At 44.6% G+C, this 17,608-nt stretch overlaps 1 long non-coding RNA gene across 2 annotated transcripts; it reads right to left on the reverse strand.

Annotated features, from left to right (window-relative positions):
- Positions 1-1,298: 1,298 nt before the first annotated feature.
- LOC128101822 (uncharacterized) lies at positions 1,299-15,749 on the reverse strand. 2 transcript variants are annotated; one of them, XR_008215198.1, is made up of 5 exons: positions 12,339-15,749; positions 10,695-10,831; positions 3,335-10,084; positions 2,861-2,914; positions 1,299-2,777 (listed from the first exon to the last, which is right to left on the reverse strand). It is a non-coding gene; the product is annotated as an uncharacterized LOC128101822 (long non-coding RNA). The 2 variants fall into 2 exon arrangements; XR_008215197.1 differs by having other exon boundaries at positions 3,335-10,831.
- Between the last annotated feature and the right edge of the window lie 1,859 nt (positions 15,750-17,608).

Below are 17,608 nucleotides of genomic sequence, written 5' to 3' on the forward strand. Positions count from 1 at the left end.
ATCCACCAGGACCGGATGGTAAAACCCTGTTATCAAGGACATCACCCATCTTGGATGCATGTTACAGTGGAATCTAGCTAGAACTGTGATGGAAGCTCCTCACCGCTGGCTACCATTCAAAGCATCAGGGGTGCTATGCAGGTTGCCGTGGGGGTGGGGCTGCAGCATCCGTGGTGTGGTCTTACCCAGCTGTGAACTCTAGCACTGCAATGCTAACCTGCCAGATATGATGAGTCCATTGGTGCAACAACAGCATAACCTCTGTGGGAGTCAACAACTTCTTATTGATTAGATTTGAGGCCTTCTCTGTAAGAAGTAATCCATGCTTAATACGGATAACCCCACCCAAACCCCACAACTGAAAGGTCTTGGGCCCTAGAGGGGAACCTAATACTGCTGCTTAACTGAATTGACATAGCAACAAACCACTTCCTAAATGTGTTTGCCTTTTAATGTATGTGTAAGAATGTTTGGCCTACATGTGTGTCAGTATAGCATGTGAATGCCTGTGCGCACAGAAGAAAGCTCTGGAGCTCCTGGAACTGGAGTTACGGATAGTTATGAGCTACCCTGTGGGTACTGGGAATCAAACCTGGGTCCCCTGGGAGAGCAGTAAATGCTCCTAAACTTCTGAAATGTCTCTCCAGCTCCTAAGTACCTATGTTTATACCCAGAGACAACCATACCTTCAGCTTTAATCAGAAAAGCATCCCTGAACAGAGGTGAATTCGGAGACCCATGGCTGCACAAGCTGCTGAGAATAAGGGAAAGCTGAGGGTTCGTCCTGACAAAGACGATGACTCCAACCCCTTAAAGCTCAAGGAACATTTGGAAGAGGAGGCAGAAGGAACATAAGAATTGAAAGGTAGGGAGAAGGCTGCAAAATGCCAGCTTTTAAGTACAGGTCATGGCGGTGGGTAATGCATAACAGCTGTGTCTCCAGGCAGTGGGCCCATGTAAGCCAGGCTCACTAACTGTCAGCTATGGATGAGGAAGGGCTTCCCTGGGCCCTATATTTCACTGCTGATATTTTGACAAATAACAGATTCTGGGAGAAGGAAAGGCATAGTATTTAGTTGTATGTCCACACGTTTGGTTGCGGCACCACTAGGCTTTGACGGTTAGTTCCAAATCCAGGATCATACAGTACGTCCTTTTAAAGTGTGTGGGACACTAACCAAACAAAACTAATGATATGGGAAAGAGGTTTGTGAGGGAGAAGCAGGGCTGGCAGAGGGGAGAAGGAAATAAAAGGTACCAGGGAAAATAACCAGAATGCATTACACACATGCAAGAAATTATAAGAGATCAAACTTATTAATAAAAGGAGGGAGGAAATAGGCACAGTGAGATGTTTGAAGCTACCTTCTTATGTACTAAATGATCTCTACACTTGGCAGTGAAGGAGTTTGATGATGCAGTTGTAGATCCAGACAAAGTTACAAAAGGCAAGGAGATTGTACAACAGCTACAAATTCGTGAGCACTGTACAGCATGTTTAGCTTAAGCAGTTTTGTTTCATAACTGTTATTTTTAAACAGTGTAGCCCCACTTAGATCAACACCCACAGGTACACTTGATTTCCCTAATCCCAACCTCATGTAGACCAAGTTGGCCTCAGTCTCTTGGTGAGACTGATGTAGAAGGATCAGGGTCTGAGGCTAACCTGGTCTACATGAGTTTGAGGCTAGCAAGGCTGTCTCATGACAAAACAAAACACAACAGTGCACTGCAGGCCTGGCCCTCAGAGACTTGCATCAGGCCCCACTTTGTTGTGTAGGTTTGAGCCTCGACTTCCTGAGGAACCAGAAATGTCATCGGATAGACACTAATGTTCATTTCAAATATTTGCCTGTTGTTGGTTTTTTGCTCTTTTGGGTGGCCCACTACCCAGCTCCCAAATAATTCACTCACGGAGGCTTATTCTTGCTTATTAATGCCCACCCTTAGCTTGGCTTAGTTTCTAGCCAGCTTTCCTTCTCTTAAATTATCCGTCTACCTTTTGCCTCTGGGCTTTTCCTGTTCTCTTTTCCGTAAATCATACTCTTACTCTGTGGCTTGCTGGTTGTGTAGCTGGGTGGCTTGCCCCTGATGTCCTTCCCTTCTCTGGCTCCTTCTCCTTTTCAATTCCCCTTCCCAGATTTCTCTTTCTATTTATTCTCTCTGCCTGCCAGCCCCACCTATCTCTCTCTCCTGCTTTGCTATTGGCTCTTCAGTTCTTTATTAGACCAGTTAGATGTTTTAGACAGGCACAGTAACACAGTTTCACCGAGTTAAACAAATGCAATATAAACAAAAGTAATACACCTTAAAATAAAATTCTACTACATTTGCCCTTGTGGATGATCTTATATCCTGTGGTAGATTCAGAGAGGGAGAGAAACACCACCCTATGGTTGAATCATGATCCCTGCCATTTATTAATGTATAAGCTATTTGAATTTTCTGTCCTGCAAAAAAATATATATACTTAGTTTCTAAATCTTTTCAGTTGGAAAATAATGTATAAACATTTGAGAGGCATTGTAGAGATTGAATGGGAAAATGTATGTGGGGTGGTGGTGTTCTTGATCATGCAGCCTGGAGCAGCAAGGTCAAGTCAGGACTTAAGTTCCATGACATACAAATCACAGAAACACAGATGCCCTTAAAATTCTTCGTCAGCTTTCAGCGTGTGACTGTCTGCCCCAGGAAGCCACTTCTTTCCGGGTAACAAACCAGGCTCAATCCAGGAGAGTGACTCCAAGTGAAGCCTCTTCTTTTGGTGTGATAGGAGTCTGAAATAAGCATTTTAATTAGATTCATTAAGACAGTTATTACTTGATAATTGAATAGCAACAGATTGCAAACGAACACTTACCGAGGTCTAATAAGTATGTAGGAGAGAGATCTTCTCCTTCCGTAATTCCATCAGCTGTAAACCAGTGTAATTGGAGTCTTACTAACACATTCAAATTGAAGGGAATGTTGAGGCATATAATTGACACTTAGAAGAAACCTGCTTTTCGTTAAGGTGCTTCCATTTTCATACTTATTAAGTATCTCTTTAAGCTCTTAAATAATTGAGATGAGTGGACAGCAGTAGGTCAAGTGGGTAAGCAAAAATTAAATTCTTAAACAAGTTAATAAATTAGGGAAAGATACATTTAAAATATGAAATATTACTTCATTCTATCCACAACTTTACATTGCTACAAGGAATAATTCAAAACTGCCCATGAAAGAGCTTGAGCCACTGAATTGATTCTGTCAAAGACAATGGATTCATTGATTCATTTGTTTGTAAACATCACTTGAGCAACTACTAGTCACACAGACAAAACATGCTGCTTACCAACAGTTTGATGATGATGATGAGCTAGTGATACCAGAAAACCCTACAGTTTGTTTCAGAATTAAAGCATGCCTGCAGAGCAAAAACAGAAAAATAAGATTCCTTACTCAGTCTTGGGCAGGACAGAGTCCTCTTTTGAATTCTAATTTAGACCAGTAGTACAACTATACACCTGCATCTCTGAAATCAGAGTACAGACTTCAGAGGCAGTGGCATATTTTAATATCTTCAGTTCAATGACTGCCAGATTCTACATGTTCAGGAAGAAAAATTTTAAGTGCTTAAAAATCTTAGGTAACCTTTTGTAATGAAAATATTTTTTAAAAAATTTCCTTTAATGGCATTATATTAATAAACAATGAGAATTTGGACAATCTGTCTTTTATAGAAACTGATAGTAAGAAAAGAAGAAATTTTATCTATCTATCTATCTATCTATCTCTCTCTCTATCTATCTATCTATTATCTATCTATCATCTGTCTGTGCATCTGTCTGTCTGTCTGTCCGTCCGTCCGTCCATCCATCTATCTGTCTGCCTGTCTCTCTATGTAACTGCTTATCTAATGGGTGAAGGCTGAGTAAGTCTAACACAGATAGAAGTGAAATTTTATGCAGGTTTTCCGTCTCTATCAGAGAAAGAATACATAAAGGAAGCAGAACAAATAATCAGGAGGAAGTTTTTTTTACAGGGCAAAGGCATAGATGTGAGGGGTGAATGTCCTTCTTAAAGCACAAGGGAGTGTTGGGTGTTGGGCTTCATAGACAAACTTTGACAGAGAAGAGTATAATCCATGAGATAGATAGATAGAATGGGTGAGAGATTCCAGGAATAGGTCAGACTTCCACACAGTAAGGTTCATTCCTTTTTACCTACCCTTTGAGTGTGCCATAGAGGCAGATGCATGATGGGAAAAGATAGTTTTCCCAGGTAATGATAAGGACAGGCCCTTGTAAAGAAGCACAGAACAGAGTCTATCAGTCTGCCATGTTTTTGATGGGTTTTGTGAAATGAAGCCTAGCAATTGAAGATTGAAGTTTGCTTATTTTTCCTACGCCGTGTGTTTGTGTGTGTGTGTGTGTGTGTGTGTGTGTGTGTGTGTGTGTGTGTGTGTGTGGTGTTTTGACTATAAGAACCTATCCACATCTAACCCTAAAAATCCCCAGAGAAACACAGGACAGTAAAAGCTAAATTGTGCACGTGCATGGTTGTTGCTAATGGTTCAATCTCTATTTATAACACAAATTCATAAGGTATCTTGCCTTCTATTAAAATAGTGCTTTTGTTACAAAAGCCCCTAGGAAGCAAAGATGAAAACCACTACTTTGCCTCCCTTCATGCTCACATCCAAAAGCAGGACTAAATAGCATCTAACTTTGATAGATCACTAGTGGTAAACTTAGCCAGGATATGTACAAGTTTGTAAATGTTTTTATTGATGTGACATTTTTCTCTCTGCTTGCTTTTTAGCTCCCTGCATGTGCTGAGGAGGACAGAGGGGAAGAGAAAACGCCTTCCCCACTATTCTGGTATCACTTTGACTTTATTCTCAAAGCCCTGGTCATGCCAGTCTTGTTCTTACAAATCCAACCCCGTGTCTAGGAGGCCAGCCTCCTCCTTCTTCTCTTTGTCAGGGATACCATTGTCTCCCTAGTTTCATCCTCGCTGTCACAGACCTGCATCTGACACTCCCTTTCCCCTGTCTGGGAGAAATGGATGTCACTAAGCTTCATCGCCTTTCTGCTGTGGCATCTCTAAAACGCCATCTCAGCTCCTGCCTCTAAATCCTTCCCCCATGCTTTTATCCATGTGAAGACATACAATGGGCAGATGTGATAAACTGGGGATTTATCAAGAATCTGAGAGAATCTCTTGACCACAAAACACTGGGAAACTCCTTTAAGTTACCCTGTGGTGAGTTTAAGAATGCCAAATGGCCCAGCACTCGGGGGAGGCAGAGCCAGGCAGAACTCTGTGAGTTCGAGGCCAGCCTGGTCTACAGATCAAGATCCAGGGCAGGCACCAAAACTACACAGAGAAACCCTGTCTTGAAAACCAAACAAACAAACAAACAAAAAACCAACAATGCCCAATGGTCAGCCCTGAAAACATACATACATGTAATATTATAGGGACTGAATGGGTTCTATTTAGGAATATGTCCGTATATACATGTACATGTATCCATGCAGTAACAATTAGTGAAAAATGGGGTCATGAATTTGAAGGGGAGTAGGCAGGGGTGTATGGGAGGGTTTGGAAGGAGGAAAGGGGAGGGAGAAATGATGTAATTATACAACCTTTAACAGCAAACATCCGAACTCCCAGGACCCCTGACTTTGCCTGCGGGTTGGTCTTATCCTTTGAATTGCTCTTCGGTTCTCACCAGGATCCCCGTTCAGCTTACCTCTGCCTCTCTTATTTCCCCTCAACCAAGTAAATGAATTTCTGTACTGCTGATAGCATCTCTGTCTGGAAAAAAAAACCCACGACCTTTTTCTTTTACTCACACACCGCAATCAACACAAAAGTCATCCGTGGCCTCAAAAGGTGTGAGGATCCCTCCCTTCCAGAAAGCAAGCAACTCTGCATCAGCAGAACTGGGGTGTCCCTCTGCTGCATTCTGTCTGGACTGAGGGGTTGAGGACCCTAACTGCCCACACCGCAGGCCTAGGCATAAGTCTGGGTCTCTGGAACTGCTGGCCAATCAGCTACAGATTAAGGACCCGTAGCCCCAAGTTTGATGAATTTGCAGGAGTGGCCCACAGAACTCAAGGAAACACTGTGCTTCTGGTTCTTAACTTTCCGTAAAGAGTATCAATGAAACTGGCAGATGATGAGGCAGCCGGGGTGAAGTATAGGGTTCGGAGCACAGGCACTATAGCCATGTCCTCAGGGAACTCCAGCTCCCTGTGGTGGAGGAGTCTCATCTGACTTTCTGTAAAAGCCACACACTCAGTAGTTGTCTCGGAGCTGGAAAAGCCTGTCCTTCTGCATTTTATGGAGGTTTTATCGCATACCAGCTGCTGACGAGGAGACTTGGGAAAGTGGGCAAAGCCTGTTTGCCTCCAGCTGTCTTCTTATCTTCTCTGAGCGGCATTCCTTCCCTCAGGGTATGGACAGAAAGTTTCTGGAATCCTAGGGTCACAAGATCTGCCCAGTGTCACAAGATCTATCTGTCAAGGGTAGGTGACAGAATTTCTTTGTGGCCAGTTCAGAGGCAGACTGGAGGCAAGATTAGAATTTGGTTGACCTCCCTTGCGAAAGAGAAGCTCTGTCCTATTGTGTGCCTCGGGGAATAGGGGTTACACCAGGAACCCTACCCCTCCACTACATATGATGTCACATACCTTTGAAACAGTCGTCCAATGACCATTTCAATGACGCTGCCCTTCATTAAGCACTCCTTACTCAGCAGACACTGCTATAATCCCACTGTATGGCAGTATTTTGTTTAATCCCACTACAGCTGTACAAGGCAGTTACCGTGATTTCCCTGTTTCTGAATTGGACAAATAAGGTCTGGTTTAAAGACCTTGCCGAAGGTCACATGAGAATGAAATCTGGTTTTACTCTGGGAACTGACACCAGAGGCTGCAATTTACAGTCAAAGCATTAAGGAGCCACTTGATTGAATGTAAGTTTGTTTCTATAGAGTGGACATTTTGCTGGTCACCCATTCCATATTCAACCCTTCCCCTTCTTAAAATTACATCGTTTATCCATTCATTTGTGTGTGTGTGTGTGTGTGTGTGTGTGTGTGTGTGTGTGTGTGTGTGTGTGTGTGCGTGCGCGCGCACACACACACACACACACACACACACGTACAGGGGCATATATGCCAAGGCATGCACTCATACTCACCTTGGCATATACTCTTGTACTCACCAGTTAGGCTAGGCTGGCTGTCCAGCAACCCTCTGGCATCCTCCTACCTCTGCCTCCAAAGCACCAGGAATGGAAGCAGGCACCATTGCAACTACATTTCCCTGGGGCTCTGGGGTGGGTTCAAGCTCAGGCCATCACACTTGCACGGGGAAGCACATTGCTGACAGCTGTCCCCCAGCTCCTTGACCTGGGAGGTTTTTGAACACCCCTGTTCCTAGGACTCTCCAGGTTAACATCTGTCATCTTGATATAATTATTGGAAGTGCCTCATTTCCCACTCACTATCCCATTTATGAGAATCAATTATATAGTCATCCTAATTTTCCTATAACTTGAAACACATCCCGACTAACCCATTCAATTCTTCCTTGGTCTAACTCGATTTCTTCTTGAGCTTTTAGCAAATATCCTGCAACTTGAAATGAAGGAACCAGAAAAGATAAGACCTCCTAATAGATGCGATGAGGTAACTTTGACACATCACGTTTGTAAATGCATCTTGCTTTTGCCAAGCTAAGTAAAGTTCTTTGGGGGCCTGGATCAAATAAAAATGCCATTTGGGGATGTCAGCTTCTCTAGCAAGCACCTGCATAACCCACACCGAAACTTAGCTGATTACTGCTCACAAACATCAATGCCAAGCATTTAGGAGCATCTTACCCACATTCATTTTGTCAGCAGGTAAAGATTATGCTGTTTCTTGCTGCTTAATAAACAGCCAAATGCATCCCTTAGAATAGAAACAACCACGCATGGCTGAGCACCATATTGATGCCCTCAGCACAGAACATCCATGCACACCCTGGGATCCAGGCTGAAAAGGTGTTCTTGGCATCCCACTCAGAGTTGGAGCTGTGTGCTGGGTCTAACTACAGGTCCCACCTAGCGATGCTAATTTTAGCTGGGCAAAAGAAAGAGAAAACAAGGAGAAAATGGCCCGAAGGGAGATTAATAATTGGGAACTGTGAATCTGTATCCTGAAAGGCAGCATGGTGTTGAGGACATGAGCCCTGGGGAAGAGAAGAAGAATGATTGAGAGAAAAAGCAGGGAAGGATTAAAGTGGGTAAAGTGTGGCATCGTTACTTGAATTCTTACTGCCCTTGGGCTCCTCTTCCTTTCTAAGTCTGGGAAGAACAATTTCATAAAGATTTACTTGTTTTCTCCAGCAGAATCCTCATCTCCCTACCCAGTTTTAACTTTAAAATCGCAGTCATCTGCAAAATAAAAATACAAATTAAAAAAAAAAATCACAGTCATGACAACCAGAAAAGTTTGTGTAACAGTGTACCCTGGATGGGCAGAGGACAGGTCTATTATCTTGAGTTGACAGCTGCATATGAAATAGTTCTGACTGCTGGAGCGAAGCTTGAAACTCCTCTGCCAGCCCAGCGGCTCCCACGGGAAGCACAGGTCCAGGGTCCTGATGTCTGAATCTGAGGGACATGCCAACTGAAGTGTCCTGATAAAGAACAGGACTGACAAGTAAAAAAACAAATCACTCCCCCAAATTAACCAGACACAAAGTCTATACATTGTAGTGAACTTCTATACATTAGAATTGGCATTCAGAACAGACGCTGTGAAAGTTCACATTAAATTTTTACGCTTTCAGCATCCAATATATTTTATGGACTTATTCACCACCCCAAACAAGAAGGCCCATGACAGAGCTAAAACTAAAAAAAAATTAGCTTTATTTATCTTTAATGTATTACTTATTGTTGTTATTATGGCTTTAGTTTTTATTTATTTGCAAGTTTTTTTTTAATAATAAAGTTTATAGAAAAAATAAAAAAAGAATAGGCTGAGGTTTTGAAAAGCAGTGTAAGATACAGAGGCTCCTATAGGAATTGTCCTTCTTCAGGGTTCCGGGGTGACTCCTCTATAAGAAACATCCTAAAACTTGGCAAACAGAAACAACCATTATCTATAGGTCAAGAATTGGGTTTCTTTTCTATGGGTCAATAGCTGGCTGTGGATTGAATGGGGTCTCTTGGTGGTAACTCAGCTGGTGACTGGGCTGGACGGAAGGTGACAGAAAATTGGGGCCCTGGCAGATTCATTCATTTCCCCATGACAAAGTATCCAGTAGCAGCAGCTTAATGAAGGAGGCACTTATCTGGGCTCTCAGGGTCATGATGGGAAAGCATGGTGCTGCTCAGGGCAGCGGGAGAGACATGCCCACAATGATGGGAGTGGGATGTGGCTTGCTCACATGTTAGTGTAGTGGTTCTCAACCCTGTGGGTCGCAACCCCTTTGGGGGTCGAATGACCCTTTCACAGAGGTCATCTAAGACCATTGGAAAACACAGATATTTATATTATGGTTCATAACAGTAGCAAAGTTACAGTTATGAAGTGGCAATGAAAATAATGTCATAGTTGGGGGTCACCATACGAGGAACTGTATTAAAGGGTTACAGCATTAGGGAGGTTGAGAACCACTGTCTCAGTGAATCAGGAAACAGCTTGAACCAGAGGGGAAGTGCCCCCAACACGGAAGTTCTGCCACGTAGGCACTATTTCTGCCAGGTAAGTCCCATGCTCAAAAGGCTCCACGATCTTCCAAATTAGCATCACTACCTGGAGACTAGTGTTAAAACATATGACACTTCACTTTTAAACCACAGTAGCAGAGATGGCCAGAAGGCTGGTCTCAGCAATGCCCACTTCCCTTCCCTGCACTCTTAGCTGGGGAGTATTGGACTTCTTACATGACACAGCCAGTTCTGCTGAAGGCCAGACCCAAACATGGCAGAGACCACTTCCACACCGAGTGGTTCACTCACCAGCCAGCCCATATTCACGGCAAGCCTGCCGACAAGTTTACCACCATCTCCAGTCTGCCCACATCCAGGTACCCTAACAACGGAGAAGGGAGTAAGTGCGCATGCATCAGAGTTAAGACCTCTCAAATCTTAAGGACTGTCCCTGCACCAGGACTTGGGAATCCCCCTTTTGAAGTTGGAAATGAAATCATTTCCTCCTTGCCTCTCCAATGTTACCACAAGCAGGACAGAAGCAGCGCTTTGGCTCTTGCTCAGGTGAAGGCAGTGCCTGCCTGGTGTTGTAATGAGGTAAGTGGATAGCCAGCGGGTTACAGACCCAGGCTCACACTTAGCATATGAGGAGGAAAAGCTGGATCACTAACTGCACAGACCCAAGCTGAGTTTCCACAGGAAATCCTGCCTTTCATCTCAACCACCGGCTCCACCCTCCTCTTCCGACTTGCAAGAGTGGTCACAGGCTAGATCTTCTAGCAGACAGGCCCAGACAGCTTTCGTGATTTATTGGCCCTGAGAACAGCTGGTTTTCAGTTCATTCAGAATTCAGGCACCAGTCACACAGAGAAGGTCCACATCCTAAAATCAGAGTCCCCTCTCCTTAGAAACGTCAGATGGCTTTGCAAGGTCTCCATAAAACATAGAGCACAAGACTGAAAGGCAAAAGAGATATGAGTGAGGCCAATTACCTTGTGAGGTGCGGAGTGGGGTGCTCAACTAAATATAAGCCGTGGAGATTGGGCATTAAAAGTCTCTCTGTGAGCTCATGAGATGGCTGGGCAGGTAGAAGCTCTTGCCACCAGGCCTGACAACTTCAGTTGGGTCCCTGGAAACCACACGGTAAAGCGAGAGAGAGAACTGATTACCTCAAGCTGTCTTCTGACTTTTGCATGTATGCTGTGCCGTGCACACTTAACACACACACATGCACACACGCACAATGGTGATAATAGTAACAATAATAAGTACAATAAATCCATTTAAAATTCTCGCTCACTGGCTGGAGTCTGCAACGAGTATGTTCAGCAGCTACGATTTTATTTACTGAGGTGAAGAAGAGTTAAAATATCGCCTTTTGCGGGTGCGTGGTTTAGCAAGGGAAAGGCGAACACAAGTGGGGAGCACTGTAAGCCGTCTCCTTCCTTCCGCTCCTCCCTGGGCTCCTTTCAGCCCCACAGGGGAGTGGGAACACACAGTCCTCCAGTTAGGAGGCATTTGTAGCCGTCCCAGGGGCATCTCCGAAACAGTCCCCCTTCTTACTGTAAACGGCTGAGAAACCTTAGAGTTCCTCTCTCCCCTGGGTTGTAAGTTTTTAAATTGTAAGCATGAAACTTGAAAGGAATGAAAATTTGTAGCCGTCTCTTGCGAGTGCCCTCTTTTGGCTTATTTCTGAGAAATATGAATGCGGTATTTCACCGCGATTGGTGCTGTCTGAAGGGAGACCCACTGAAGGAGAAGGCTGTTTGAAAGGGAAGCTTGTTTTCAACTTCAGCTTGGATTGTGATGTAACTCAACTGTTCCTTACGACGGGGAAAGGGCTGTTAATGTTTGTGGTGAATTCCAGCGTACACGGTGATGCTGTGGGTGTTTCTTTATATTCTTTCCATTTTCCTTTCTTGAAATAGGACAAGGTCCCTGCCAGGTTCGTCAGTATAGGGCATGGATGCAGTACTAAGGAGGGAGGGAGTGGCCAAGTTTGTAGGAGGCGTTAGTTTCTTTGGGTAAAAAGAAATGTGGGAAGATGTCAGAGACCCAACTAGGGTCTTAAAGAATGGCACTGGGACAAGATATTGAAGGGGAGAGCAGAGAGCAGGAGACTGAACTGTTCACGTTAACTGTAACAATTCCCTAAATGTAATGGCTGAAGGTAATACAGCTGGCCTTACTGTGTTTGGCAAAGATATAGGCACGGTGGAGCTTGTTCACAGTGGTAGTCACATACATAGGCACACACATTCTGTACTTGACCTATCCAAAAGGTCCCAAAGCAAAGCTACACACTTTAGAAGCAATTCTGTTTTCTCTTCTTTTCTTTCTTCCTTTCCTTCCTTCCTTCCTTCCTTCCTTCCTTTCTTTCTTTCTTTCTTTCTTTCTTTCTTTCTTTCTTTCTTTCTTTCTTTCTTTCTTTCTTTCAGATAGAAATTCCACATCTTGGCATTTATGGATAAGAAGAAGTGAAGCAACTTCTTAGCAGTTTTGTTCATAACAGCCATAAACTATAAAGAACTTCAGTGATTGACCGCATAAATAACTGTAGTATAACTATTCAACAGAATGTTCTTTGGCAATAAAATGAAATGAGTCACTGAATCCGCAACTCGAATGTGCCTTACCAGAGTGATGCTAAGCGAAAGAAGCCAGGCATTGGAGAACAGATACCGAATGGCTCCCTTTAGGTGAACTCCAGCACATGACAAATCTCGTACAGTCGAAGCAGATCAGTTCTCCTGGGAATATGAAGGATGAGAAGGACAGCACAGGGGACCCTCTGCCGGGAAGTACGTCCCTTGATTCTGGCGACAGCTTTTCAGCTGTATGTATCTGTCACATGTAACACATTTTACTCTTCGAATATGTGAAACTCATCATATGCTTGTTTTGCCTCAATAAAGCTATTAGTTTTAATATCTGAGTGGCACATGGACATAAATGTCTGAAGCTCAGGAAAGAGATTTTTGTCTAGGACAGGGAGACCAGTATTTTAAATGTCCTCAGAATCATAGATAGTAATGAGGATAAGCGAGGGGGAAAGAATGCCGTGGCAAGACAGATAGAGAGAAGCAAAGACGGGATTTGGGAAGATGAGAGGAAAACACTGCGCAAAGCGGCAAAGTCTATGCATTTTGAAGCAGCCGGTCTTTCTGTTTTGTCATGCTTCGGTGTTCAGACAACCCATGCTACAGTCTTGGATTAAGTTCTCCAGGTTAGGAGTGTAGACTTCCTGTGTGCTCTCTGCCTCCATGCTGAACAGACCAATCTGCCAGATCAGGACATTAGTCTAGTCATGGCTGAAACACACTTCACTGAAAGGTGAAACCAAGAAGAAAATGCTTCCCTCTTTGGGGGGGTCAGAGATTTGTTGATTCAACCCCATTCCCTCTTTTTCACAAGACTCTGTGGCCTTGTGCTCAGTAGGAGGTGAGTGCATCCGGCTACTGTGCAGGGCTATGTTGTCTTTCTTTAAAACTGTTGCTGCCTTTTAAGCCATGGCTGTCCTAATCAGCAACTGCAACTCCCAGGCTACCAGCAGCCATTCGGCTGCAATGCCCGCAGCCTGAGGAGATTCTGTTCCCTCAGGTACTGACCCTTTCAAAACTATGAAGGGAACTTATCTAAATCTCTGTCCCTCTAAAGAAATCAAGATTCAAAGGTTGAGGTGGAATTCTGCTCCTCAGAGAGGTTGAACAGCAAGTAGCTCAACTCCTCCCTTTGCTCACGCCCTCCAAAAAGCCCCCATCCTTCTCCCAGCCCCCACTTAAAAGCCCTTCTCCACCTGGTTCCTCCCTACCACTTTCTGTCAGCTAGTTGCTGACGCAGTCTCCTGACCGCAGGTTAATTTTATTTAATCAATCAAATGTACCACATCTTTGCATCATTAAACAAATGTCCCAGAGCATAAAAAAAGTAACACACCTTAAAACAATATTCTACCACAGTGCTGGGTACAGTCTTCCTCACAGCAACTTGTGTCAGGCATACAGAGCGAGTTACGTTTGCTCCAAGCATGGTTCAAGTATGGGTCCATTGATCTGGCATTCCCAACCTACACAGCTAGTTGTGACATTCTCTTTATCACAAGGAGTGATTAACTTGGAGATGTGTGAACACAGAAATAAGGCTAGCGTTTGTCAGGTCTCATGTAACAGTTTAAGAAAAGAATGAATCAATAGTTTAAAGTAATTACTCTCTAGAGTTTATAGTCCAATGGTGATGCACTCAGGAACAGAAAACAAAACAAAACCACAGTAAGTGTTTGGTTTAAATGAGAACGGTCTCCATAGGCTCATATGTTTAAATACTTGATTCCCCCCTGGTGGAACTGCTTGGAAGGTTCAGAGGTGTGGATTTATTGGAGGAAATGTGTTACTTGGGGTAGGCTTTGAGGTTTCAAAAGCTGGTGCCATTCCCAGTTAGCTCTGTCTACCTCATGGTTGCATCTCAGATGTAAGCTCTCGGCTACTGCTCCAGCACCATGCCTGCCTGCCTGCTGTCATGCTGCTATGCCGATGGTCATGAACTATAACTCTCTGAAACCATGATCCCCAAAGAAACTCTTGTATAAGTTGCCTTGGTCATGGTGTCTTATCATAGCAGTAGGAAAGGCACTAAGACAGCAAGGTGCTTTCTAGAGTGACAAGCCTGGACAGAAGTATGAGAGCATTGGGCTAGCATAAGAACTGGCCTCAGACAGTGTGTCAGGGGTTGACCTCACTGCAAACAGAACCTTGAGTTTAGGCTTGAGTAGAGAAAGGTCATCATGCTGCTCCTGTGGGAGCACAGAGCTCCAGATAGTCATCCAGAAGAGGCAGCAGGGATGTATACAGAGGAAGTGAGTCCATGTCCTAGAAGGGTGGAGAGAGGATGAGAGGCTGAGATGGAGGCAAAGGTCAATGGCCACAATATCCTGCTTCGATGTTCTCTCAAGGCCAATTGATGGTCTGAATGGGGAGGTTTATAGTTATACTCCAGAAAATGATTTTGAACATCTGACCTCTGTGTGGGCTAAAGCTAGTAGCAGGGAAACCTGTCTGGGAAATGGCAGCCTAGAATAATGGAGCAGGTGAGTGGAGTAGACAGGACAAGAGAGTGATTCCCGGAGGAGCCTTCTCACTGATGGATTGCCTGGGGGCCCAAGGAACAGGGAGAGAGACCCCAGTAACTCCAACCTGGAATTTCAGGTTGTACAATCACAGGGTGGAGAAACTTTACTTCTAGCTGTGGGAATTTCACAGGAGAGGAATAGATGGGGACATGGGGTGACTAAGAGTTTGGCTGTTGATGAGCTCAATCGCTCTTTGAACACAAGACTTGCAGTCCCTCTAGCTGCTTTTCCGTTTTGTACCTGGGGTCAAGGGAACAATCAGAAAGCAGGTTTTCTTCTGCCTGCATTGATATCTAGGCAACGGGGGCTCAGCTGTCCACAACGGAAACGTCAAGAGTGGGAACAGGAGGCAAAGCAGAGTGGCTGGCATAGGAAAGGTGACATGGCCAGTGCCAGGGCAGGCAGATCATTGGGAAATGGGTAGGGTGGAGAGGGAGAGGGAGAGGGAGAGGCAGTGAGTCTGTAAGTACCAAAAAGAAACAGATACTTTGTTATCAAAATAGAGAAGCCATTTAAAAACAAGCAGACATCCCCAAACAACAAGGTTCTCGCTCCCCTTCTCCCCCTCCCCCGTCTCTCTGTGTATGTGTCTGTTGAGGAGACATCGCACCAAAGTATGTCTATAGACCATCAGTAATGGTATTAATACCATTAATTAATGTAGTCTTAGCAACTACAGATGTATGGAAGAGCCCCGGGGGCTAGTTAAGGCTGGCCTCTGATTAGATGAGCTGAGTTCAGAGCCGGCATTTCTCCCTGGTGACACTGCCCTTGTCCTTTGAGGTGAGCCCGACTGTAGGACACTTGGTCATGTCAGAGCAAGGTACGCTATTTGTTTCTAAGCCAGAGTCTCACAACTCAAACAATATGATTAGGTAGTCTCAGGAAATTCATGTCATTCTAGGGACAAGAAACTTTGGCGCCAAAGACAGAAGAAGAATAGGTGTGTGTGTGGGGGGGGGGGGGGGGCGGGCGGTGATTAGCAGTGTCGGGGGAGGTGGGGTTGTGGTTAGCAGTCATTTAAAAGCTTTCCCAGGGATGGAGAGTTAGCTCAGCAGGTAAAAGCACTGGTTGCTCTTGCAGAGAGGACCTAGGTTCAATTCCCAGGACCCACATGGCAGCTCACAACCACCTGTTAACTCCAGTCCCAGGGGAATCTGATACTCTCTTCTGACCTCTGAGCACACCAGGCAGGTACATGGTGCACAGAAATACATTTTTGGACCCAGCTGGGGAGGCGTCTCAGATAGAGAAATCCACTTTAAATGGGAAGCCTAGTGAGAAATATCTCCATGCTGCAGGGTTCTCTTTTGTGGTCTATTTCAAAGAAAACCAGGGGACCGTTTAGTCTCTCCAGCTGCTGTAAGCATCTTCTTTAACTACTTTTTGCTTTCCAAGCTACATCCCATAATTTAGATGAAACAATCCAAATCAAGCCTAACTGCCGTCTGCAACTCATAAACTAAAAGTAAGCAAACTTGGTTAGGCCAATGTCATGCGCTGCAGGTGCCGACGCCCAAACTTTGTGGTACATTTAAATCAGAACTGTGCAGTGTGATTTTTCCACCTTGCCCCTAAGCTTCCGTTGCTACACTTCCCTGCTCTTCCACATGCATGTTAGACACTATGGCTTCTTCATTTTTAATAAGTGACATACTAATTGGTTTTGCAAAAGGCGCTAGCAGATACATTTTAATGGACTGTTCTTAAAGATCTAGATCTCAGAAAAATGTCCCACACAATTACACTAGGAACTGAAGGAGACAACCCCCCTCCACATACACACACAGCAGGGCTGCCTCCTAGACCCCGAATTAGGCACAAACCACAACCAAACACCCGTTTTCACAGAGAGATCCTTTATTAAGTGGGGAAGAAAAGTTAAAGTGGCTGCTTTCTGACTCAGGCAGAAAACAGCAGTGGCAAGTGACCTTGCAGGTGTGATTTTTAAGCAGAGAAGAAGGGGAGGTCTGTGTTAGGAGGGGCTAGGCTGCAGTGGTAAAGGAGATTGGGGACGAGGGAGAAGGGGAAGGGGACAGGAAAGGGGCCAGGGGTGTTTACCCCAGAGGGACAAAGGACTGCCTCTGGACAGAGAGGAGACAGACATGGCACATGGGAAAATGTCGGTTTATAAAGATAAAGGGGAAACCCTGTGTTAGGGTGAGGTGTTTAATTTTAATTGGGCATGTTAATTAGGTCAGACAAAGGGGACTTTTGATTCCTGGACCTTGGTAGTCAGCCTCAGGAGGAGGAAGTGGCCAAATAAGGGAATGGATCTTGGTGGCTCACGTTAGAAATGTTATCTAATGGCTTTTAGCAAGGTAGAGGGAATGGATGAGGCCTGCCAGAGTGGGCTAGTGTCCCTTCAGGAATTTTTCTTCTAACTTTAGGAGCCATTGAAAAGCCTTCCCGGGCTGGGGAGTCAGCTCAGTGGTGAAAGCGCTGATTGCCCTTGTGTTTAGGACTAGAGTCCATTCCTATGACTGCTCTTGTGTTTAGGACTAGAGTTCATTCCCAGCACCCACATGGCAGCTCACAACCATCTGTAACTCCAGACCCAGAGAATCTGACACCCTCTTGTGACCTCTGAGGGTACCAGGCAGGCACATGATGCACAGAAATGCATGCAGGCATAACCAGCATACACATACAGTAATAAAATAAATGAATCTAAAACAATGTTTGTAAAAGCATTCTCAGGTCTATGGCATCCTTCAACCTCCTTCCAAAAAAGCAGTTTTGCTCACTCCCAGAGGCACTGTCCAATGAAACACTGACCTC

The sequence above is a fragment of the Peromyscus californicus genome, unplaced genomic scaffold, assembly GCF_007827085.1.
Source record: "Peromyscus californicus insignis strain IS unplaced genomic scaffold, ASM782708v3 Scaffold_7__1_contigs__length_154581171, whole genome shotgun sequence".
Lineage (NCBI taxonomy): Eukaryota > Metazoa > Chordata > Mammalia > Rodentia > Cricetidae > Peromyscus > Peromyscus californicus.